We start from the raw sequence: 27084 nt of genomic DNA on the forward strand, positions 1-27084 counted from the left end.
CTTCCCGTGGTCCCAAAAGAAATGGGAATAGTCTGATGAACTTATTTTGGAAGCTCAGCACCGTCTTAGAAAGCATGTCTACTAGTCTAATAATAATGATTAGGGTGAGCTCTATTTTTTCTAAAGGTTGGCTTATGTGCCTTCTGTGTTCTGGAGATACAACATCACATCAGAAATGCCAAAAAGCAGATAAGAAGGGCTACTGCTAGCGCCCAAACAATAGACATTTGGTTTCTAACTTATGTTTCTGCTGCAGAACTCTGTGTGTAGGAGTCTTCCAATTGTTACCATAAAAACAGTGTTGTCAAGAAACTGCCAGAGCAATCCAACACTTCTCTTCTGATGTTCAGTTTCCTTCTGCTTGTTAACCTTGTCAAGGAGGGCATGGAGGAGAGAGCACCACTCAAATGAAACCTACAGTAATTACTGTAATTCGAGGGGATATGTATTCACTGGAGGAAGGCAGTTCCACCCTCACAATCAACCTTTCTGCAACTCGAGGAAAACACAAACATGGCCCTTCTCAGACAAATTAGGCATGAACAAATGTTTCACATTAAATGAGTTGAAGGACCTTGCTGGAAATTACAAGGGCTGCTTAAGGAAGCAATGAATCCTATTAAGGCAAAATGGGGCTAAAAGACAGGGGGGAGCTTTCTGCTGGGATTTTCATACATGTTGACAACGGTATGCATGGTATTGTATAAAGCCTGGGAAAGAGGTACAAGTTGACTAAGGCAAAACAAGTGTTTATTAAGGCACCATTAGTTATCTGAAGGAAAGATTTGAGAGCATTCAGCTTAAGTCTCTGGACTTTTTTTCAATCTGCATAATACTTGGGACAAATACAGTGTCAGATTAATGTACAAAAAGGAATTATGTATTAAATATAGCTGTGTACACATTCTACCAAGTTTAAGAAAGAGCATGGGATAAGGTAGCAGATGGTCAAATGAGCGCTTTCAGGTGCCTGTGAGTTTTATGTTGCATTACAGTCACACAGAAAGAAGAATCATATAATGGCAGAGCCTTCATATTTGTAAATGAAATAATCAGCTGCTACTCACTTCTGCCTCCATCATTAGGCAAAGCACATGAGTTCATTTGGTAGGTGGAGAACAGGCATAAAGAGAAGGTAGGTAGTCCTTATATAAACAGCTAGAGATTAATTTTAGGTTAATTTGATTTATTTACCCAGCACAACACCTAGGATGTATCATTACTTCTGCTCAGCACTTGAATATTGAAGTGATAAACCTGTGAAAGAGCCATGACAGATCAAATATCACAGCTGGTGGCTTTGTATCATTTCCAACACAACATTATTTGATGGGGGAAGTTCAAGCAATTGAGCTACATATCAGGTGTTGAACATCAAATGATGAGCAGTCAAGTTGTGCACATGCATGTGGGAACTGGTTTTTTAAAGGTGGGACATAGAAAGCACAACCTTTTGAAGCTGGGTGGCAGGAATTCCCACCTGCTTGTGCTGTGAAGCTCTACCTTGTCAGCTTATACAGTCCAGTAGCCAAAATGAAAAATCCACCTGGCAGAAGATTTACCACTCCATTTAAAGCAAAGAAATAAAACTGTCTAATGTAGCAAAAAATGTAGTCAAATGTAGACTTTGTCAGCCATAGAGATTAACAAGGGTAAGAATTCACCTGTCAAAATGCTGTAAATAATCAAAGGAGAAAGTCTCCTTTGAACATCTTCACATTGAAGATGCTCAAGAAAAGCTGTTTTCTTCACAGGAGAAAGAAAATACCTTTTAAGATTCGCTCACTCAACTTGAAACAGCACATCTTTAATTCATATTACTTTACAAACATGTCATATTTGTACTCAGAGACTTGGGAGAGTTTCTTGCACTGGAAACAGCCTCTCAAAGCTCCAACATGGATGTGAGGCTGCTAAAATGTAATGATGGGGATAGCATGGAAACACAATAAGACACACTCAGAATAGGCAGACAACAATAAGAAAGCTACCATATTATTATTGTTTGCATTTTGTCTATTTTTGCTCTGAACATGGGTTTCAGTGCTTTTATCCACAAGAAACCTCCATATAGCTCAAGGATGGGGCCTTATATTGAGCCAGACCATTGAAACATCTTACCCAGTATTATCTACTGGGAATGGGAATCCTGTGGCCCTACAAATGTTTCTGGACTGACCCTCATCCCTGACCATAGGTCATGCTAGTTGGAGCTGATGGGAGCACATCTCCGGCACCTGTCAGATGGGCAGCACAGGAAGTCCCTGAGCTGAGCTTCCTGCCTCAACTCAAACAGAAAGTGAGAAGCGTGGCAGCAGAAGAAGGCTCTGCAAAACACAGGTTAGCCACCCATGCCCTTCAGGCAAAGATGTTTCCCATTCTCTTCCAAGTTACTACTCAACTTTCCAACTTCTTCTAGTAATTGATTCCTGCATCCTTGATCCAACAAATAAATTATTTACAGAATAGAAATTCAATGTCAAACAAATTTAGAACATGGCCAGTTTTTAAAAATCAAAATGTAGCATAGAAAAAAATAACTCCAAGTTTTGTTGATAACATGTAAATCAATCAATACATATTACATCTTGCAAAATTCAACAATGTTATATTTTTTTACAGCAGGATTTGAGAACCTCTCTCCAGATATTATTGGATTACATCTCCCATTGTAAGAATTAAAGAACCACTTGATGGATCAATCCTATCTAGTCCACCATCTTATACTCACAGTGGCCAGCCAATGATTGTTTGAGTGATCAAGGGCCATCAAATGAATATGTAGATTGGATCTCAAGTATGATGGCAATGAGGAGAAGGTCACCCCATCATGTGCTCACAGGTGATCCTGCTTCCTGCTAGCCTGTGAATCTCAAAGTGGGATATTTGATATTTACTTCAATATTTCTAAAGGCCAAAATAGATGAGACATTTCAGATCTGCAATGGAATCTTCTACGTTTTTCAGTTTCTGTAAAGATATGGTGAGGAGGATAATTTAGATTGGACTCACGGTGCTGGAGGACAAGTTTTTTGGGGGTGGGGGTGGGAGTGGGGGTTTAAAACAAAGAAAATCTACAACTATGGATAGTTTGCCCTGTTAAGGTACATATAGGTACATCTAAGTTTCTGGGTCCTAGATCAGGGGTTCTTAAACTGTGGTCCTCATACTTCCACTGATCCATATGCTTTATTCAGGTGGCCATGGTGTGTTTATAAATATATAATTAAAAACCATACGGTATCTAGTACACTGCATTACAATTGCCACAACAGGCAGGTAAATCTTTAAGCAGTCCACCAAGACTCTCCGCAATTTTCAAGCAGTCCATGATGTGTGTGGGGTGGGGGTGGGGGTGGAAGTCTGTGAAACATTGCTTTAGATGTAATAAAGCATCAACATTTATTTCCTTTTTACAGTATATGGGTTTGAAAACAAAGTTTACAGTACATATGAAGAAGGAAAGGATGGAGTTGACTTCGTTAAAAGACCTTTCTTTGACACTCCAGCCCAAACTACAGTACTTGGAAGCAAGCCCCATTGATTCCAATGGTTCCTACTTCTTTTGCATAATGTGCTCAAGATTGGCTTGTGAGACTTCACACAATGACTGTACTTACTAATTTGAGTAGTCCCTGCTGCCTCCTTTTTGGATTTTAGTCCACAAAGTTTATTTTCCATGTCTGAAACTTTATAGGTTGGAATATGTTGGTGAAAGCGACATTAATTTGGACGAGCACGCTGAAGGTAGTTTGCAAAGTGGAAATTTAATTAACAGGGTGCCATAGTGCTGAGTTATTCATTGCCTCGTTTTACACACTGCACAAGAGAATCTGGCTACTCAGGAACATAGAGGTATTTGCTTGTCATGCTGAGTTTGGACTCCGAGAAGAAAAACTACAGTGTGGTGCATTTCAGAAGAGACAGCAGCATGCAATATACCTATAACTTGCCCCGACCCTTTAAAGTCTGAACATGTAGCAAGGAGAACTCACTGCAATACCCTTTTCTGTAGAGAAAAGACAGCATTACAGCACCATGAACGCTGTCTTTGTGCTCCCTCTCTGTCCTAGACCTAATTAGTTGAGATAGGTGCACACGCATCCTACTATCATATTGCTCATCCCCCTGGCACTTTATGACTTACTGAGAAAAAGAGAGCACACAACTATGGTGCTGCACTGACACTGGAATGATGCAGAGAACTTCTCCCTGGTAGACAGAAAAGAGAGTACTGCAATGGTAAAAGTAGTGTGTTGGTAGATCAGTGGAGGAAGGAATCACAGGACATAAGGGGGTGGCCAATCAGGTATCTGATCTGATCATATCTGCTTTGCTCTCTCTACATATTTAGAGGAGTGTTTTTATTCAAGTCATTTCAACAATGGACTTCCTGTAAATATACAAATAGGATTCTTACTCTCTCTGATTATGGTGTTTGATCTCATTCTAAGGAGATAAAAAGAGCAGGTTGTATTCTGCCAAATTATTCTATAAAAAGTAAAGCTATCTTCAATATTAAAGCCAATGGCCTGGAACCAGTGATGTTCTAGCATGAACAGAACACAGTTCTGCTTGTAAAAGTGGAATGTCTGATATAGTCCAGGTTCTTGGCACCTCTTATATATTATTAAATCTAAAATAAAATACATTTAAAACACATTGAACTACCTGCAGTTATGTTTTTGCTCTGTCCCATTAACTTGTAACAATGCCCCACTGGGTTTCCTAGCATCCCCTCACCATAACACCTCTGGCTATGAGGGAAGTTGATATCTGTTTATTTATTTATTTTGTATAAAAAGGTAAAGGTACCCCTGCCTGTATGGGCCAGTCGTGTCCAACTCTGGGGTTGCGCGCCCATCTCGCTTAAGAGGCCGGGGGCCAGCGCTGTCCGACTCTGGGGTTGCGCGCCCATCTCGCTTAAGAGGCCGGGGGCCAGCGCTGTCCGTATTTTGTATACCTCCCTTCATTTGTAGATTTCAGGGCACTTCACAACATAAAAATACAAGATAAAAACACAAAATACACAAGAACAAGAAAAAATGAAAACGCCACAAACCAATAACCTCTCTCCCCCTCCCCCTCCAGATCTGGATTTAAACATTCTAAATATTTGTCTCCCTGGACCTTTGACTGAGAACACCAACTTTGCAGGGAAGTTCAGAGAAATGACTTGTGATGGCAATTTCATTGGATTTGAGCATGTGACTCAATGGTCGGAGGTGATGGACCTCTGAGTCACATATTCCATCTTACTTCCAAAGAAAGTAATTGAGAATCATAAATAATTTGAATCTTAGATGAGACACTATTTGCATTTCACCAGTAACTTTCAAGATGGCTCATGAACTTGGTCACTGCTGATCCCTGTCACATGAAAGCTTGCATAAGTGATCAGGTCAAAGTCATGGTCATCTTGCAAATATAACTTCACTAAGTGCAATGTTTTGCCAATATGTGCTATGGGTCCTCTTTGCCCTCTATAATTTTATTCAAGTTTTTCTTGAACAAAAAATTAGAAAATTTATGTTTCTGTTATTAGTATTCTAGTGTCTGTTTATGCATCTATAGTTGTTAAGAGGCAAAGGAACTGCCCCTCTACATGCTCCACGTATGTGTGTCATGGAGGAAAGAACTCTTATACCAGATGAATATGGCTGGCCTGATATATGCATTAAGCCTTACTCAAGGTTTTCCTGGACATTTTGCCGATTCAGCAGAAATATGCCCAGACGCCATTTTGACAGTCTGATTCCCAGACATGTCTGGGAAAATCTGGACATATGGCAGTCCTATTATAGGAAGCAGATTGCATGCTTTAGGTAGGATATGCTTTTCTTGACTGTTTTTCTGTATGTTTTTATATTGCTTTTGTTTGAATGTCCTCCATCCTGGGACTGCTTGAGATGAAGAGTGGTATATAAAATGCCACAAATAAACAAATAAACAAATACAAGAATGGCCAGTGTTTGCTTTGTGATTTTTTTACACATACTTCCAAATGTTGTGGACTTATCACCAAAGGGATGGGTTCTAATTGCTAATGGAATTTTGAGAAAGCTGTCAGATTTCTAAAACCGCTTCTCTCAAATCACAGCAAGACGGAATATACAATATCCTGTTTTTACACTTTCGCCTTACTAACTGCTGGAAAGCCTATGGACCCTGTGGCCATATCCTTGATAAGTAATATATGAAATTCAGTTACATGCACCTTGATGATGATAATGAATTACATTTACTACCAACCTTCACCCTACAGTCCCAGGTGGGGTTAAAAACATGTTTAATGTTAAAAACAACATTAAAAACAATTTAAAACTTACAATCACAAAATAGGGTGGGTCCTTAAAAAATATGCAACTTAACTGTCAAAGGCCATTATAAGGTTACCAGACGTCCCCATTTCCCTGGGACAGTCCCCGGATCTACAAATCAGTCCCCATAAAAATCCACTGAAGCTGAAACGTGTCCCCGGATTCATTGAAAAAAATCTGGTAACCTTATCAGGTAAAAAGTATTTGTTGAAAACTGTATAGTGAAGCTGTCAGATGCACCAGTGTGGGAAGGGAGTTCCACAATTCACAGGCCACAACCTTCCACGCTTCTGAGAGTGGAAGAAATAACAAAATGGCTCCCTCTGGTGATCTTAACACCCAAGAGCACCTGTGGGGTGGGGAAGGAAGTGGTCTTTTGGATATTTGGGGCCTAAGTAATTTAAGGCTAATGCTAAGACTACCACGTATAATACTATATAATAATAACGGTGGGAGAAAAAAGGTACAATACTTCTCCACTGAAGACTCTAAATGAGAAAATGCTAATTAAATGCCATAGATTTCTTTTCCTCTCCACCTTTTTTGGTAAATGCAATTTTCAATGGTCTTTCCAATGCTTGTCCCCTACCAGAGAGGCTGCTCTCAATATGTTGTTTCCTTTCATGTTATGAACCTTAATTGTTATCATACCATCAAGGTTATCTAAAAGCAAAGCAATGGGTTATTTAGATAATTTAGACCCTATTAATTCCTCACAGTTCCATCAGATATATCTAAAATTAGCTCAGTCCTCCTCCTATTTCCCACACAATGCCATAGAACATGGGTACATTTTTGCTTCTTTTGAAGAATCTAAGAGTCTAATAAGAGAATCTGATAGATTTTTTTCAGCACAATATCAATTGAATAACCATGTCCATCTCATAACTTTCCAGTGCTGATCTGATACAAATACAAAAACATTTTTCTCATCTGTTTTGAATTTCAGTTTTAACACGTCAGTTAATAATTGCTTTATTATTAACAAACGCTCTTTTAAATTGAGAATAAATCAGTGTATTGCTTAAAACTTGCTCAATCGTTTTATATATCCTGCTAAGGCAACTATTATTTTACATATATTTATAAGTAGGAAAAGCAGTTTGTTGTTGTATCAAATCAATATAATTGAAAATTGTTCTTCTCTTTTAAAAAACAAATTTTCCTTCTAGAGATGATCGATTATCTTTGGAATTCTGTAGTGGTGGAGACTGAGTCACTAGGTAAAGACTCGTGCTCTACATAAAGATCTTGTGAAGAGTCAAGAGTGCATGTTGACCGAAGGGTTCAATTAATTCTGGCCTAGAGAACTTCCTAATTCTAGTGTCTCATCCATCCCTCATAAAATCTGTGGCTTACGAGCCATGGTAGCTGGCATCCATTGGTAGGGTGGTTGGCAGGGAGGTCCACAGTTGGCAAACCCAGAGCTAATTGCAGGCAGAGTCATCTAATTCTAGCTTTGTCTCCATCCTCATACCTTCAGAATTCTACAATATTGAGACACTAACAACCTCCTGGACTGATTGGAAAAAAGCAGGAAGATGGGAGCTGGCTGAAGACAAAGTGAGGTTGGTGAGGCACTGCCACATTCTCCCTAATGGATCAGCCACCACTGCTTATGAGGAAGAAAAGTATATTTTCCCAACCATCTATCTCCACAAATTGCACTTTTAAAAGCACTAATGATACTTACAGTCCAGTTCTTCTGGTCTGCTTGCCTTTTTTGTGGCTACATGACACAGAGGTCATTCTTTCTTGCCTTGTTGGGATGTCTGAGCAAATGGGCACAACTGCCCTGTAATGTGAAGTTTCTTCTTTCAAGGCATAACATTTGTTTAAGCAAAGCTCTGCTTATTTGAAATAGCCATCTGCCACCAGAACTGGCTTTTCCTCTTTGGAAACCTTGAAGAGCTTGACCCTCATTCCAAATATCCATTCATGCTTCTCAATCATTGGATTGATTAAATTTCGGATAGCAACAGTACATATGAATACATCAAAATCTCCACACTCTTTTTGCAAAATCGTAGGTGTATGTCAGAGTGGCGTGGCAGTCACCTGCTTGAGTTCCCTGCCCAACAAAGGGAATAAGGGGACATGTAAAAAGTAAGGAACCATATGCAGCTTGAACTATTTTCCTGCTCAGATTCAGAAGCTTCATTCTAACGTGCAATGTGTATTCTCAAGCAGCTCCAGTATATATTTATGATGGTTTTACTTCTAAAAAATGATAGTTTAACATAAAGCTGCAGAAGGATCATTACGGCACAAAGCTCCAGCAAAAATACAGAGAACATTTAAAACCCTGCTCATTTGGAGGGCCTTTCTGCAAGGGGTACTTTTAATTGTGCATTGCCCCTTCTCCCTACTTTCACTTTCCTCATTGATCCATTCTGTAATGCAAATCAATGGCATCTATTTAGGGTGGATTTAGCAGAATTAGCCTTAACAGCCACTTTATTTATATACAATTAGTTTAAATGGAGAAGAAAATTAGGTAGGTTTAATACGGGAATATTTTCCAGTCTATTTACTCGTGCATCTCCTCCTCAGGGTATTTCAATGAGGACAATGGCCATTCTCATCATTAGGGGGACTATTGATTCCCTTGGATTTCTTTCCTCCGAATCCCAACTATTCTCCATCAGCTGACTTTTAGAAAAGCAATTCCAATGGGTGATAAGACTTACATGACCTTTTGGTATGACTATATGTTAGTGTCTCTCTAAGTTGGACATCAGACTGTTGAAGGGCAAGTGAGAAACATACTGGTCTGGGACAATGAGTTAAGAAAACTGTAGCTTCTCCTGCTGATCTACAGCAATGTCAGGACAAAGGAAAGTGGGGTCATTGAGGGATATACAATCAATACAAGGAGAACCCTGCTGCATCAGCCCAAAGACTCATCTTGTCCAGCATTCTGATCTCACATGGCAAGTCAGAGGCCTATAGGAAGTCCACAAACAAGGACCTGTTTGTGGATAGCTAAACAACTTGAATCAATTGAGGTAGAAGTCTGAGAAAAACAGTTCAGTGGTAGGATAAAGGTGGGAGCAAGGGTCAACTCTAACACAGGGCAAGAGTGAAGCAACTGTTTCAACTGGCAGATGATGGAGGGGCAGTGGTGACCATTTGATCATTTCCTGAGACCCCTAAGCTAGCCTGGTGGCACAGTCAGTAGAAAACACCCCTCCCTGCTGTGTGCATTTAAAATGTACCTGAGGAATGCCCCTGGCAGTGGCAGTATGTCATTGTATGTTGTGGCCTCTTCTGGGTAATTTTACATGGAGAAAAAGGTAGCTGTTCTCTAGGAGAACAATGAAAGATTACTCAACCAATCACAGTCCCCAATTCAGTGATTTGGAACCATATTTGACTACGTGGTTCAAACCCATATCAATGCATGATGGTATTGCTAGCGCGACCCATTTCCTCTAGCGCTCCTTATACATTAATTTTGCTATTCACATAATATTTCAAGAATACCAAAAGGGATTTAAATGTATTGCTCCTGGAGAGAGACAGTTACCATGTTTAATCCCACCCAATAATAATAATATGCTTATTGCAACACTTTCTAGTCCCCCAAGGATAATGTTCCAGTCAGGGCAAACTGAATTGTTGTAAGTGAACCAGGTTAAGGATGACACAATTATTTTAGCCATGGACAAACGCAGAACTATAAACAACATGAACACAGCAGACAGCCTGCACACGTGTGTGAAATACAAATAACTCCAGCAAGAACAAATGGCCAGCCGCTCCTGTCAACAGCTAACAAACCATACAATTTGGTAAAGGGACTTGAAGCTTTTCAATCAAGATTTTGATGAAAGCAATAGCATTCTAAAGACACCAGCTAGATTTTATGATTTACCTAACGTACAAAAAAAAGACTGCCTGCTAAGACGCATAATCACAGATGCAGGACCAGAACATCCCTTGAATTCACAAAGAGCTGAATTACTCCAAGACCTTGGATAATGTAAAAAACCTAAAAATAAAATCAGCCTTAAAAAGCTTTCAAATCCTAAATTAATTATATAAACCAAAATGCTGTGGATGATTCTTCTAATTCTTTATTATTACTTCTATTATTGTAATTCTTTATTATTACTTCTAATTCTGTAATATTGATTACAGTATGTATGTGTGATGACGTTTTTAATTAGTGATGAACAAACTCTCCCCACCTTGCCAGCAGATTCAGATCAGACTTGAGTATGCTGAATTATTTTCAAGAGCATTTGGTGAATGTCTGAAAATAACTTGTTTTAACATAGTTGCAATCTGAAGTTGTTCATCTTGTAGTCCTGATGATGCCATATCCTCCAACATTCCTCAGGGACATTTCTTACTTCCCCACAACTGACCCTCTTTGGGCCCCCATTTTTTGGCACCCCCCTAGAGCGTTTCCTATCAGAAGAAGGGCAAGTGCCGCCCACTACAAAATGGGACACAACACACATGCCCTCCACCATCTTGAGAAAACCCCTTAATCCCGATTTTATTTTGTTATTTGGTAGATTTACAAAGAGAAAAACACACACCAATAAATAACTTTTAGAATGGGGCTAGATTAGATGCCTGGCCAAGGCAGCCTTGCCCTCTGCCTGCCTCTCAGAACCAGTACATCACATGGGACTAAGCAGCAGCAGCAGCAGCCCCTTCTCCTCCTCCTCTGCTCTCCAGAAGCCACTAAAAGCTGCCCAAGGGTGGAGACAGGCAGCAGTGGCCATGGGGAGGTCACAGAGAGGCAAGGGGATGCTCCTTTGCTGCTGCCGTTCAGGACAAGCACCAGCTCGTCCCCCTCCCCAAGTTCAGCAGTGGTGGGGGAAAGAGGGACATTCCGGGATCAAATCAGAAGCTGGAATGGCTTTTGCAATTCCGGGTCTGTCCCTGGAAAATCGGGACACTTGGAGGGTATGGAATAATATTTCACTTACAGAAAGGCATGGGAACTAGAGGGTTGTATATATGTTCTGACTTTGAATTATGGTTCTTATCAATGAAATATGATTCAAGTGTCCTCTTGCTTCCTTCACTGAAATTCAGATTGGTGAAATTATAGATCAGTTCTCCACGTTGTTGGATCTAGCATGGGAATTTCACATTAAAGCCACTGTTCACACATGCAGTTCCCTAGTCAGCTAGGGATCCACAAATTGAACTTCCTTCTGTGGATATATAGCCCAGAAGCGTTGAGTTGTATGTATAAATGTTATATTTGGGGCAAGACCAGAAGAAAGAACCTCATGAAATATAAAATAAAGAGGTTTCTTACTGATTGATTTATTAAACATGCCCATAGACTGCCCTTCATATGCAGAGATAGCAGGGTGGTATACAAAGATAAAGAAAAATAAAGCTAAACAAAAATCCAGTATAACACAATTAAGGATAAAAGAACATTACCAAATGTTAAAGCAATACAGGCAGTTTTTAAGAAGCAAGGAGAAGAGACTGGATATTTATCTGCTTTAAAACTTTGGAATTTAAAATGTCTTGGTGAATAAATGAGTTTTGATCTGGCATTGAAAAGATTGTATCAATGGTGACAATCCAACTCCTTCATGGAAGACATTTCACACATGGGGCACTACCACTGAGAAGGCTCTATCTTTTTTATTTATTTATTTGGCAGTTTTTAAAATTCTACATGGTAGAGCCTCTCTGGAGATCTTAAGACACAGAAAGGTTTTCATAGAGTGAGATGTTCCAGCAAGCACTTGAACCCTAAGTAGAATGGGTGAATGCATCGATTCTGGTTTCTTTCAGTTTCTTATTTTTGCAATCTTAAATACAGTTCTCCACTTTCCACCTAGAATTTTTAAACCTAGTTTGAAGGAGTTATCTGCAGGTAGATATCTTAATTTTTCAAATCTCATACATTCAAAGAGGTAACTATACATTAAAATGCTTCATTGATGCCAAAGTGGATAATCCACTTCATCCAAAATTATCTGAATGAAGCAGATTATCTAAAATCTTAATCTGTAACCACCTTCTCAAGTACCTTGCCCTAAAGGGCTGCTAGTGAACTGACAATCATAATTACAATCTTCTGAGTCCAAAGAAGACTTATAATGCATAGCCACAGAACTGCCTACTTCAAGCCAGGTGGCACTTTTCCTTCCTGAAAACCACTTCTTGTACCAACCTACTCAATCCCCACCACCTTCATGTTAACAGCCAAGATGGGAAAGGACTGAATACATAAATGGGTAGCTGAACCTTTCCAAGTATCATGTCCACATTCTTAGGCCATGTCAACCAAAAATGATTCCAAGAACCAAACCACATGGTGCTCTAATGGTGCACAGGAATTGCATCAATAATGATTTTGAGTTCAGTCTGATTATGAGTGATACGGCCCTTAATTACATAGCAAACTTAGCATAACAGGCCTTTAAGGGTTCAACCACCCCTATACCTCTATTGTAGGGGTGGCCAATTCCCAAGAGACTGTGATCTACTCACAGAGTTAAAAACTGGCAGTAATCTTGTTTCCTGCTTGGCAGGGGGTTGGACTCGATGGCCCTTGTGGTCTCTTCCAACTCTATGATTCTATGATTCTATGATTCTATGATTCTATGATCTACCCCCTTTTGGGGGGTTCAGGTGAAAGTTGTTGAGTTTTTTCATGGAGGAGGTAAAATGTTGAGCTTTCTTTAGGGGAACCACAGTTGTTCAGCTTCGTTGGGGGGGGGGCTATGATCTACCAGTGATCTACTGCAGACGTCCAGTGATCTACCAGTAGATCATGATCTACCTGTTGGACATGCCTGCTCTATTGGATGGCTAACAAGGATGCAAAGGTGGTGGAGATCAACCATATGTCTCAATCACTGCCACAGCGTAAGTATGAAAGTGTACTAATGTTTAGTCATGGTCACTTTCAGACTTACTCCACCTGTGCTCTAGTCATCATCCTGCCATTTTTGTATCTTTTACCACAGGACTGGGCACTTGGGAGCAAATTGTCAAATTCAAAATTAGTATAACAGGAAAGCTGTTTGTACACAGAGAGATTAACACAATCCTAGACTAATAAAGAATCATGCAACCTGAGGGAGGTGAGTTCATACTCCCCTTGGTAGCCTGCAACATGTTCTGAGTTCATTTTCTTGGTGAGAGTATTTTCCCATACTGGTTTGTATTTTTGATTATTCACAACTGTGAATAAAGGTTCATGGCCTGCCTTACCACTGCTTCTTTTCACTGCCCAATGGGGCCTGTCTACATACAGTACGGTTGATCATTTCCTTCACAGCATGAACTGCTGACCTTCATGTATGCCAGAGAAAGTTGGAGTGCACAGTTAACGTCACAGCTTAATAATATCCAGTTTAGTACCCAAAGAACATAAGGAACATCAAAGTATTAAACAGAAAAGACACCAAGGAAAGGAAATGACCTCACGTTGGCTGGCTGAGCACTCTGCCCCATCATGACCCTTTCCTTGGCTCTGATCCATGCAGAGTCAGCAGGTCTTAAGACTGCTGGGGTAGATTTACCCAGTTGACTGCACAAGTGCCCTCCTTCCACTTAACCTTTAACTTCTCCCTGTACTTCTGAGGACTTTTGCAAACCTTGGGAACAATGTGACTGGTGTAACTCTGCTACTGGAATATAAGCCACAAAGAGCACCTGCATGAGTAACTCTTTACTGTTTTCACCCTTCACCCATTAAGAGTACCAGCCTACATTGCTTTTGCCACAGCCAATTTAAACTGGATTTTGAACTTCCCATATTTGTATGATGATCTGGTTTTTATTAAGTCTTTCCTAGAGCAGGAGAAACTGGAATACATAAAAGGAGAGGGGAAAAGCTATGCTTTTCCTGTGGTTGTCTATCTATCTGGATCTTGTTGGTGGGTGCTGTGCTTCCTTACACTGTAGCAATTTACAGAAACAGGAAAAGTGGTGCTCATTTGGTAATTTGAATGAAACAGTTGCTAGAAATGGCAAATCTGTTCCTCTTTCCTCAAATCATTTTTGCTGTGACGAGCAACCTGAATTCTGCGCCAGCTGAACTTTCCAAACTGTCTTCAGAGGCAGACCCATGTATAACATGTTGCAGTAATCCAACCTAGAGGTTACCAGAGCATTGACAACAGAAGTCATGCTATCCCTTGCCAGATAGGGGTGTAGCTGGGCCACCAGCCAAAGCTGATGGAAGACATTTCATGCCACCGAGGCAACTTGAGTCTCAAGCAACAGCAATGTTTCCAAAAGTACCCCTAAGCTGCATATCTGCTCCTTCAGAGGGAGTGTAACCCCATCAAGAATAGGCAACCTCCTACCCATCCAGTCTAGGGAACCACCCACTAACAGTGCCTCAGTTTTATCTGGATTGGGCCTCAGTTTGTTGGTTCTCATCCAGTCCATTTCCAAGGCAAGACAACGGTCCAGCACATCCACTGCCACACTTGCAGACTTAAAGGAGAAGTAGTATATTTTTGACAATGTACTCCAGAACTCCAGAAGACCTGATTCAGCAGCTGATGAGGTTCAACCTCCCATCCATCCAGTCTAGGCAGCCAGCTACTAACAGGGCCTCAGTCATATCTGACTATGTTCTACCTACAGCGATGGGAAAACAGTACGCCTCTGAAGAACAGTTTCTGGGAACTGCAGGTTGGCATGTCCTGCTTGTGGGCTTCCCACTGGCATCTGTTTGGCCACTGCAAGAACAGGGTGCTGGATGAGATGGGACTTTGGTCTGGTGCAGAAGGACTCTTCTTCTGTTAGCAGTCATGATGCTCTTTTTTTTTTTTTTGGTATCTTTTTACTGTGATATTAACACTGAATGTATTGCTAAAGATATTGAAAGTACTGTTGTGCAGAACACTCCATTTTCCTGGCAAAGCAGCCGTAATTGAAGGTATTTGAAATAATAGGTGGAAAAAAACTGACTGTCGTATTTTAAAAATACAGGCTGCCAAGCAACTGAAGTGATAAACCAGGTAAATTGAAGTCCTTGGAGTTAAGCTGATATAATTCCACAGAATTCAATGTGACTAAACTGGCTGGAATTCAGCTCTTTTAATTTAACTGGGAGGTGGGTTTGGATGATAGTATATTGCTATTTCCCATTGAGCATGAATTTCAAGAGCCATAAATGGAAATTAAAAAGCAGCTAACGCACAACAGATGTTAGTAAGATCTTTTTCTCCCTACTTAGACCATAATAACCATATGGAATGGCCTATCAGGCACTATTGCTTAGGCAAAATGCAAGGATCATTCAAGAAACAATTAGATGCCATTGTAAAGAAATGGAATACTTAACATGGATGAGCCCTTCTGAGCCAATAGTCCTGATGGGAAAATGGCTCCAGCTAAAACGTTTTATGCTCCTATATTCATTTGAATGTGAAATCGCTTCAGGAACATCTTTGTTCTCAGGCTAGTAAAGAAATTGTTTCCTTCTTTCTTTTTGCTTTTTCCGCCCCACCCAATGATTCTTCTACACTGGCATTGGTGCACTTTCTTTTAAGACTACAAAGTATTTGCAGCCTGCTGTGAATTCCCACTGCCACTAACCTAGACAAAAATTAAGTTCTGGGTTGGAGACCAAGAAATTGCATTTTCGAGTTCATCCAAGTCTGCCTATGTGTAGCAAAAAAACGTCTTGGCAACACAGACAAGGAAGGGGGCTTATTTCTTGTGGTAAGTCTCCTACAAAGACCTAGTCTGTTTCTCAAGCACTTGAGTTCTAGTGATAGTATAAGAGTGTTGCTTGTCACTTTATCCCAGAACTAGGCATGGCTAGGACTGAATGCTGGTGTAGTAATAGCAAGTGATAAAGGTTCTTAGGTCTTGTCTGTGGCAGAGATTTGTTGAATAATGGTCCTCAGACCATTTCAGTGGGACTAGAGCGGGGGTCACCAAAATGGGGCCCTTGATGTCTTCCCCGGTACTTATGAAGCCTGTGATCATCCCCTCACTGCCATCCATTGATCATGGAGTGGTGAATGTAGCTACCTTTTTGTCCCTTGAAAAGGAGGAAGGAGGAAGTTAGAAGAGTGATACTCTTTCCCACTTCTCTTTCATTTTGATGTGCTTTTCAAAACACAGATTAATTCTACAGGATCTGATATTTGCACAGATCACTTGAAAAATAAATTGTGTGTGTGAACATGTATTATCCCTTTATTTCTCTGGAGGCGACCGTTTTGGGGAGTGGGGGTGTAAAGTGACTAGAGGAGTGGCATCCACACCATTCACTGAAAAATCTAAGTATGCACACAGGCTAAAAACTCAGTGACCTCTGAAATAGATAATAAGGTAGAGAGAAAGCAAAGCCTTTCACAGTATTTGCCAAAATGAATGCCAAAATGAACTGGTCAGTACTGAAGGTTCCAAACAATTGTAGGTCATGATTCAATAGGGAAGCTTAAGCAATTTGTTCTTCGTGATTTCTTTGCTATCTGATCTGGACCTCCCAGGCAAATGTGTGGCTCTGAATGTACTTATACTTCAGATTTCTCACTTCTCCAAATTTTGTGATGCAGTTCTTGGCTCAGGAAATATATAAAATGTATATATTTTTTAAGGGAAAACACGTATTATATTCACATTTAAAACAGAGGCCAGTGTTTGGTGGGATGAAGACTTTCTTCTTCAAAGTAAACTCAACCAGTGATCCACCAGAGCTGATTTATTTATTTACTTAGGTTCCCATTGTCTTCTCATCTCAAAAGCTCTCTCAGAGGGCTCGTGCTTGATTGGTATTTGAATTACGTTTGTCAGCTGTGAAAGCCAGAGCCAAGTTGAAATACTCCTCAAATATAACAAAGAAAGTGCACCAAACATCAATACATATGTATTTTCAGCTTCTGTCCCATTTTTCTTCAGCTCTGTACCTTCAATCAATAGTTGATAACTAATTAGCAGGTGCAAATATAGTTGACACTGCGAAAGCTTCCTTATGTTTGAATCTGGGAATATATTTTAGCAGGTATAAAAGAAAGTTGCACAAGTTGTATCAAATCTCTCAGAAATGACTGAATCTTCCAAAAAACCCAGGAAAGTGGGTTTTATGACAGAAGAGATATAAAAAAATTGAAACTTCAAGGAACAAACCTGCCCGTGACATCAGTCAGTGACATCTTAAAACAAAGTTCACTTTTAATTAGTGCATTTCCCTCACATTATGTTCCTCCTATTGTGAAAGGAAAATGCTTAGCTATTAGCACTGGTGCCACTCCCTGTCTTTGGTGTTACCCTACTCTTGACAATATGAGGATAAGCAAATAAAGTGTGAAGGGGAAAAATGAATAGAAAGGTCTCCCTTCTTTTAAAACAGTTCTTGTAAGAAAATGAGTGTTAGACAGCATGGTGATGGAGCACCACTCACCTTACCTCAATTTAGTGGCATCACTGGGAGGTTGACGTAGAGGTGAAAGGCAGCAGGGAGATTGGCCTAGTGGAAATGTGCTGACAAGAGCACCTCATTGAACCCCTCCATCTTCCAGTAAGCAACAACAACATGCACCACTGCCAGACCATCCACTACTGTGTTTAGTAGATACAGTCATACCTCGGGTTACAGACGCTTCAGGTTGCTTTTTTGGGGGGTTATGGATGTGCCAAACGTCTGGGTTTTGGTGGTCGGCATGTGCAGAAGTGCTAAATCACATTTTGCACATGCATAGAAGCACCGAATTGCAACCCGCGTGTGCACAGATGCGGTGCTACGGGTTGCAAACGTGCCTCCCGCATGGATCATGTTCGCAACCTGAGCGTCCACTGTACTTAAATGGAACAAAGGTCTCTTCAGTCAGGCTAGCTGGCATTTAAAAGGTCTGTTAACAGAATGGTTATTCAGAGCAAAAATGGATTAGCAGCTGGTGTGAGGGGGAAAAATGACTTATATGTAGTATGCGGCTGCCAAAGCAGAAGGAGGACAATCTGTCTGCTCCCCAAACTTGTTGCATGCTCTTTGCTGAGCAGGGAGACATTCCAGGAGCAGTTCTATGGGGAATAGTTTCCAACTGCATTCGGTTCTCACTGTGGGATTTCCAAATTGGCTTGCAAAGTTTTGAAGCTTCCATATTCTCACAATGCTGGTTGGAAACTGTAAGGTGGTGGCATGCAAACAGCAGGTTGTCCTTTAAGCAACTGCACCCAAACCACACTTTGTCAGGTTGAGTCGCCACACCCTGCCCCCTGATTGGCTCCCCCAATTTATTTATTAAATTTATATCCCATCCTTCCTCTAAAAGGAGCCCAAGGTAACAAACCATAACTGATAAAACAACAAAAACCTAAAAAAACCCCACAATTCCAATACAGATGTAGGCTGGGAAAGATTTCCATATAGGTATTGACAGAGGCATTGCTGTGGTTTACCACCATGACCACAAAGATGTTTAACAATGTATATTTTTATTTTAAAAACTAAGTTTTCAAAGCCTTGCTAGCCACAGCAGCAAATTGTGACAGTGGCAATGCCTGACCATATCAGCCAGAATACCAGGTCCTATGAAGAAGGACCTACTAGGTCTTTTTCAAGTGAGGCAGAAAAATGAAGGGCAGAGGCAGATAGGATCCAGGCCTGGTGATGAGTGCTTCAGAATCCTGGACCCCTTGGCCAGTGCCTGCCCTGGCTAATCAGGGGCACTGAAGTTTGCAAACCTTGTAAGCACCTTACAGAATTATTTACAGATATTCAAGTAGAGGCAAATTGACACTCTTGCATCAGACAACAGATATACTATCCCTGCATCTGATTCTCCTAGAGAAGCCCTGCAAGCCAAGATGTTTCACATTCAGGCAACTCACCATTCCAAATGTCTTCTTCTGTCTCGCCTCTAAATGTAAACTGGATCCAGCCTGCCACACTTCTTTTCATGGATGTCACCTTCTGACGGTTAAACCCCATTACATGGGGGGGGGGGGAAGCATTCTCCTAATTATCACAGGCCATCAGGGCTCTTTTGTTAAAATCTGTGGTTCCTCACTCACAGTGATCAAGGTGGACAAACTTGCAGTACCATTTCACTCAGGAAAGGGACTTAATCATCCATGAGATTCTGATATAAGTTGCTGATGATTTAATTTTTAATTGGGATAGCATCCACTTTTAGGGGTTTTTGGGGTTTTTTGTTTTTTGTTTTTTGCTTTTTGTTGTAAGGACAGAGAGGTTGTGAATCAGATTTGTGGGTTTTGAATATGGCAATGTTAACTATAAAGAAGTTGCACAGAATCTGTTATGGTTAACACTGGTTTTGGTTTTTTGCAAGTATATCTGGAAACAGGAAATTGAGGAGAAGACCTGATAACAGCAGGGTACATTGGCCAGCTCAGCAGTACAATGGCTCATGCTGTTCAAGGTTATGAATCAGTAGTCCAGGCAATGTTTGCAGCTTGCAAGTTTAGTCCAAATTCCACAGTACATTTCATTTAATAGAGGCAGGCGGAGTTGATATGGGGCAATCCTTCACATCTACTAGGCTGAAATTGATTGTACTTTCCAGTTTGTTTCCAAAAGGTCTCCTGCAATATTTGTTAATGCCTTTTTGAATTGATGGTTTCCTGTTGCTTGATTCTAAAATGAAATTTGGGTGGATGAAATGCATTTTGCACATAGATAGGGCATCAGACGAAATTCAATACTGATAGAGTTTGAGGTAATGGATAAACATTCAGAATAAAAAAAAGTGAAGGATATAGGTCCTACAAGTCAATCTTTTGAGGAATTTCAAAATTTAAAATGTGACATTCAAAATTATTTATTTATTTATACCCCGCCCATCTCGCTGGGTTTCCAGAATATTAAAAATAGAATAAAACATTAAAAACTTCCCTAAACAGGGCTGCCTTCAATTCAAGTGATACAGCTATTATTTATCAAATTTGTATTCCACGCTTCCTCCCAAAGGACACTTGAGGAATGTACAGTATTTTGGTACATAATTAGACAGAGATACATGGAAAGGGAAAAGTTATTCATCATATTCTTTCATCAAGGTGCATAGACTGTCTCATTTTATTTTTCACAACAGTATAATTAAATATAGGCTAAGTTGAAAGGTAATAATTGCCAGCTACCACGAATAGTAATCTTCAAGACTGAGGACACTTTTGGGTTTTGTTTCAACCACAACTTTCAAAATTTCAGTCAAAACTTTCAGCCTTTTGCTTTCAGTACAACCCTTGACTTGAGCAGATTCTATGGGGGGGGGTGCATATGGGGGATAGCTATGGACATTATCTGTTATCAGTTTGCCTAGTTCAAGTTTCATTGCTCTAAAATAAACAAAGATTCAGGATTCCAGTGCCGTGCATCTTCCCTGTAGGTTCAAACAGCTAAAGCAGATATCCACCGAGTGCCACTGAAAGTAAAAATCTCACAATTTATTCATATAATCTTACGAAGTACTCAGAACAAGCTGGCAAGAGTCCAGAGCCTCAGCAGGATCATACAGAAGGTGGGGAACAGGTGTGGATTCATGGAAATAAACAATGTCACTAGGCCCACATTTTCAATTTGGTAATGATGTAATTGCAAAACTCAGTGGGCCGGGATAACAAGATCCTATGGGGAAGCTTTGGGTCAAACTGTTTTATGCATGTTCAAAGACTCTGACCCCAAACCTTTCTAAATTAATGGAAAGATTCTCGTCTACTTTAATTGGCAGCTCCAGGCACATTTCAGGTGCAGAGAACAGAGAGCACCGCCTTATGTATTGTAGCTACCTATGGTCCCTGGGAAGAGGAACTGGAAGATTCTTCTATAAAACATAAAAATAATGAGCTGATATATTCCATTTATTTTCCTTCTAGTATCTCCAAAGAATAAGACAGCCATTTTCTCTATTGAGGTTTCTATCTATCTATCATCTGTCTATCTCGGTATATTGGTAATACAATTGTACATGTTTTTGCACTTAGATTAATATTATTGTGATTCTATATCTGAAGTATGTAGTTTTCAACATTTTTTTGCTAGCTTACTGTTGTAATCATAAATGCCCCAATGGCCTGATTTCAAGGTGGCTTGTGACAGCACACATGTGAGCATATAAAGGTGTGTTATACTGCTTAAGACCATCAGTTCATTTTGCCCTGTATTGCATACTCTAGGGACGGTAGACATGTGGTCCTCCATAAGTTCTTGACTACAGATCTCGTTATCTCCAACCATTGGGCTTGCTGCTTGGGACTGATGGGAGTTGGAGTGTCACCATACCTGGAAAGCCAGAGGTCCCTCATCCTTGCTCTACCATGACTGACACCATCTCCTCTGTGTGTCTAGGCACAGCTATTTAACAGTTCTGCAACTCAAGTATATTTTGCTTGAAACATTCAGGCAAAGCCTAAAATCTGAACCAAAGCCCAAGTTTCTTTTCAAAAAGATTGCTGATTATGACAGTACACAAATCCAAATGTTATTAGTGATGATGATGAAGAAGAGTTTGGATTTGATATCCCGCTTTATCACTACCCTAAGGAGTCTCAAAGCGGCTAACAATCTCCTTTTCCTTTCCTCCTGTACAAGAAACACTCTGTGAGGTGAGTGAGGCTGAGAAACTACAGAGAAGTGTGACTAGCTCAAGGTCACCCAGAAGCTGCAGGGGAAGTGAACCTGATTCACCAGATTCCCCAAGAGTCCACCAGAGTCCACTGCTCTTAACCACTACACCACACGGGCGCCTGATGGGAGGGAATATGGGAATAGATGGAGTAGAATGCTGAAATTTGGGGAAACATGTGGTACAGGAGTGTGAAAACAAATTCACATCCATCCAAAAATGGTTGAAATGAAGAGTTCAATTTATGAGGAAGGAATGTTCACAAAACAGTACCCCTACATTATTATTCAGAAGTACTACTGTCTTCAATTTGCTGTCTGAATATATCCAAAATCATATATGCACTATGCAATACGCTTTTGTTCAGCTAAAGGTCTCACCTAATTCATGTTTCTCTTCCCAAGTTTGAGGCATTCACATGACCTTGAAAGGATATAGTTCTCCTACAGATGGACTGTCTATAAATGGGATAGCACTGTGTTTCTACGAATGGATGGTAATGTCAGAAATTATAGCCCCATAAAACCTTTAATTCCCACCATAAAAATAATATATAAAGTAGAGAACTATGAGGGTGCCTTACATATTGCAATGTCAGGTTTAGAAGTACCACAATAAAATTTACAATACCTTTTTATTTGATAGTGGGTGAGAAAGTGTGAAAGTGTAGCTTAAATATAGTCATGTCATAAACAAGAGACCTTTCCCTACAGGGTCTTTCCCTACAGGTTGATATGTGAAATCCCATGCTTCTGATTTTAGCTTATTTGGAAAAAACAAAAAAACAAAAAAAAAATTCCTAACAGCCTTGCTCTTCACTTAAGAAGCTTTTTAGCATCTTAAATTGTGACAATTACATGATGGGCTTACAATGGTGTAACTTTAAATGCTAAAATTTTGAACACAGAGAGAAAAGGGACAGCTTCCATTGGCTTTCAAATCAAATCCCAGGAATATATTTTCAGTCCAAGTATCAGCTGTGAATATTGTTAATCAAAATGAGAAATGTCTCCAGAATGAAAAGCAGCCAGTGCTTGTTTAAGGAAACAGCAGATGCTGTCTGCTTCACAGATACTTTTCTCCTGTTCGTGCTGCTTTTCCGTTTATGTGGTGCGGATAACGGAAACACATTTTCTAAACTCCTGCGGTGCACTTGATTAGTGCTTTGGTGGCAGATGAGTTTCACTGTAATGGAGTCCAACAGGTGCACAAGAACAGAACAGACTTGTGGCTGGAGTGTTTTATGGATATCTGCTAATGACATCCTATGGTTCCAAACAGCAGCACTGACATTTCTCTCATTTGTCATCTCTATGGCAAGCATCAAGTGTTTCAAGATCCACAGTTTGAAGATAACTGCTCTCTTTCTTGTTTGTAATCTGACAAACAAAATTAAAAAGCATAACATATTATACCCATGATAAAGTGGTCCTGTTCCTGAACACTGAGAAATGGATGAGATAACAGAATCAGTTTGGTCTTCTTCCTTTTTAAAAAAACAAATCATTTTATACTGCTTGTTCCGAAAATAATCTTGCTTTGCAGTCCATTTATCTCTCCATTTTAAATATTCTGCTTCCATTGAAGTCAACATTTTTAACAATTAGGGTTCCCCCTTCTCTCTTTGTCTTCCGTTTTATGTAGAGAATATTTTTTAATCTTCATCTCCTCTCCCCTCACAATCTAAGCTTCCTCCTGACTGCTAATTTCTTTTATTCAGCATTTCTTTCTCCTCTCCATTTCTCTCCAGCATGTGAACAAATTTATTGAAGCCTAAAAAAATAAAATTGCAATCCATTAAACTTTAACTCTGTGTTGGGACAGTTGAGCTGACTACTTTTACTCTAAGCCAAATGTGGGAAACTGAAACAGTACGACGTTCTTTGACGCCTCCTACCATGTTCTTAGTCTCCTCTGATCTTTTCGTTTCATCTGTGACTCTTTGCTTCTTCTGCTGGAAGGAGCCTTTCTAGTATCAAAGGACCATGTCTGATGCCCGCCACCCTTCTTTTCCTCCTTCTTTCACTGTCTGTCTTAAAATGCCTGGAGAAATGGTGACATGCTCATATTGTAGTAGTCAAGAATCTTATCTGCAAGGGCTCCAGTTAAAAGCATTGGCTGAAACTGGCTCATTGTTCATGTATATGAAACAAAGCCTTTGAACAGCAATGACCCCTATAGACCCCAAATTTTCAGCCTTCTTTTTGTGAAGCGGTTTCATCTCTGAACTCAGAACTACATGCACAGCCCTCAATTCATTCAAGGATGTGATGGACAAGTGGAGATTTTGGATGACCTACACAAAGGTGCTCAATTGCTTGTGCCACTAAATGAATGCAAAATCATCTGTGTGGAAGGAGGATTTCCCTATGAAGTCATAGTGGTATATTTGCTTAATAAGAATATATAAAGCGAGCAAGGTCAATCCTAATATATGGAGACATTGTGTTCCCAAACAGGAAAACTCCAGAAGGGTCAACAATACAACATAACCAGTTCATTGCACCACCTTGTAATAAAATGAGGGAGCTGGATTAAGGCTTGTAGTTCAGCTTGGCCAACCCCCTGTGTGATGCAGGAAATGCAGAGCTAAAGCATTCTCAACAGATAGCTAGTCAGCGCTCCTGGAAGAACTCCAGCAAAGGAGACCCATATCTCTCTAGGGGATTTTCTTGATTGATTTTAAAAAAAATGAATATCTTGACCGCTTTCCAATGAACTCAAGGCCACTGACAAAGTCAATCAGTGGCTATTATTCATGTTAACTGGAACCTTGAAGCGGTATATCACTGGTGGGAATGTAAGAAGGTGTCCGTTTCAATTCCAACTTGTGCTTGTCGCATGCAGTGCTGTTTCCTGACTGCTGCAGTTCAGCTTCCAATGAAAACTAAGCAATTCTGCTTGCTGTCTGATGTGGTGGAATTTTACACAATAAATTATATAATGAATTACAATATTACTACCTGATTTCCCCACATTTCAGTGCAAAGGAAAGGAAATACAAATGGGGAAAAGGTCATCCATTACATATTGTTTGTGAATTGAAAATAGCAACAACAGTGAATAGTATTCCCTGAAGTGATCTTTGTTCTGGACTTGGGATGAATAAGCTAACTTCAATGATTTCTGCTCCTGTTTCAGCTGAAATTCTCCAGCATTCCTAACCTCTGGCTATAAATTGTTGAGGGTCAAAAGTAAGAGGACTCTTGGTAGATGGATCTTCCTATTTACAATATGTTTTTTTATTGCTGTCCAGAATTTAAACTGACAATGCTTATCGGCTTGTATTAGGCATTTGCTTAAGGACTGTGTGAATCAGAACATGAGCATTGATCCAAATGAATTAATCAAATCTCTAAAAAAAACCCCAACAATTTCATAAATAGTTCAGATTCTTTTTAAAAGTTCATAATCTGCTACATACAATTTCATGTTTCTAGAAAAACTGTGGTAAACAATGTCTTCATTATGTGAGGGAATCTCAATTTACTTTCAGAACTCAATCTATGCTTAAAGAGTAACAAACATATTTCCAATCATTTCAGGTGACAACACTCTGCCAGAGTGGGAAGCTTGATCTAAAATAGGACTCACTATTTCACTGGAAAGAGAGCATACAGTATGAATTATTCAAGCTATCAAGTCAACCTTTTATACCATCTTCTAGCCCAGGATAGATGGCTTAGGTACAAGTACTATATTTGTCAACAGTAAACTAAGTCAGTTGTGCAAATCCGACACCAGCAAAGTGGTAAACTCCATGTCTATTGTGATGGCTGTCATTCATTCCAACTGAAGAACCAAATTCAGAACTAGAACAGCTTTTGCAATCTTTAGTGCTTCAATATTTTAGAATACTTTAAAAAGCGGGGAAACACCCTATGGTTGCTGCAATATATATAGAAACAATGGAATACACAGATTAGAGGAACCCATGGTTTAAGCAAAATCTATATTAGGGATGCTGCAGTCGCAAGATCTTGCACTGTGCACATGATCACCAAGATACCTTCCAGTTCTAAAATTCTGTGATTCTATTCGGTTGCTGCACAGGAGCAATGCTGGCATAAAATAGTCATGAACTATGGACTACCAGCAACAAGTTCAACAACACTATAATAGAAACAATTGGTGGCATCCCCAACAGCCTCCCCCATACCTACCCTTGCAAATCTGCCTTGATAATGATGGCACATGCCCAAGTCACCACGATATCCACCATGCAAGGGAGATACAAATCATCATGCACTGACAGTGGGAGCACCATGATAGCATCACCTTACTTAGGCTGTGCGTGTACAAGGTCTAAGCATGCTACTAGGAAGATAGAGCACCTCCCCATATGTCTGCAGTCCAGTGGTCAGGAAACTTGGATGTAGAGTTCAGAGACTTGAGACACTAATGACTCCACAAGGAAACGTTACTAACATTTATGCTCCCTTTTCAGCATGCTGTTTCAATGTTGGCCTTTAGTAAATCATGAACTGGACTACCAAGTTACCGTGGCCCCATAAAGGAATAACTTCATACTTCTGTTTCTTTTCATCCTTTGAGCTACGGCAAAGTGGTGTTCACATGATCAAAGACACAGAGCATTCTGTATTCCACAATGGGTCATTTGCATTGTTCAGTCTTCTTTCAATAGGAGAGCACCATCTTCCCCCTTTCCTCATTCTCTCTATCGAGGACAAAATCTTCAGTTACCAGGGTGGTTTGGTCAGTTTATTGTTATCATCCTGCCAAGTTGTCCAAAGGATTTTACCACATGTGAAGATGCAGATGTGCAGTAGGAATGTGTGGCAAAATGGCCTACCTGAGACAGCTTGAGAAGAGGTGTAGGGAGAAATTCTCAGAAAAGGCAATTCAGCAAGATCAGTAGGGAGCTGTGAAAACAGAAATGAATGAAATAAGGAATTTTGTGTGTGTGTGTGTGTGTGTGTGTGAGAGAGAGAGAGAGAGAGAGAGAGAGAGAGAGAGAGAGAGAGAGAAGACAGAGATGCAGAGACAGATCATGGCCTCAGGCAGCCATTCCTAAAAGTTGGCGAACCCTACAGAATATTTCTTCCTTCTCCCATGCAAAGTGCATGCATGAAGAAAGATCTGACTGTCAGACAAGATAGATGGAAAGGTCAAGCCTTTGCTTCTACAAAGGGTAAATTATCCAGAATAGCATGCTGGAATGTAATGCATAAAAGATTCAGTCACACATATGTATATGA

This window comes from Podarcis muralis, chromosome 8 (assembly GCF_964188315.1).
Source record: "Podarcis muralis chromosome 8, rPodMur119.hap1.1, whole genome shotgun sequence".
NCBI classification, from domain to species: domain Eukaryota; kingdom Metazoa; phylum Chordata; class Lepidosauria; order Squamata; family Lacertidae; genus Podarcis; species Podarcis muralis.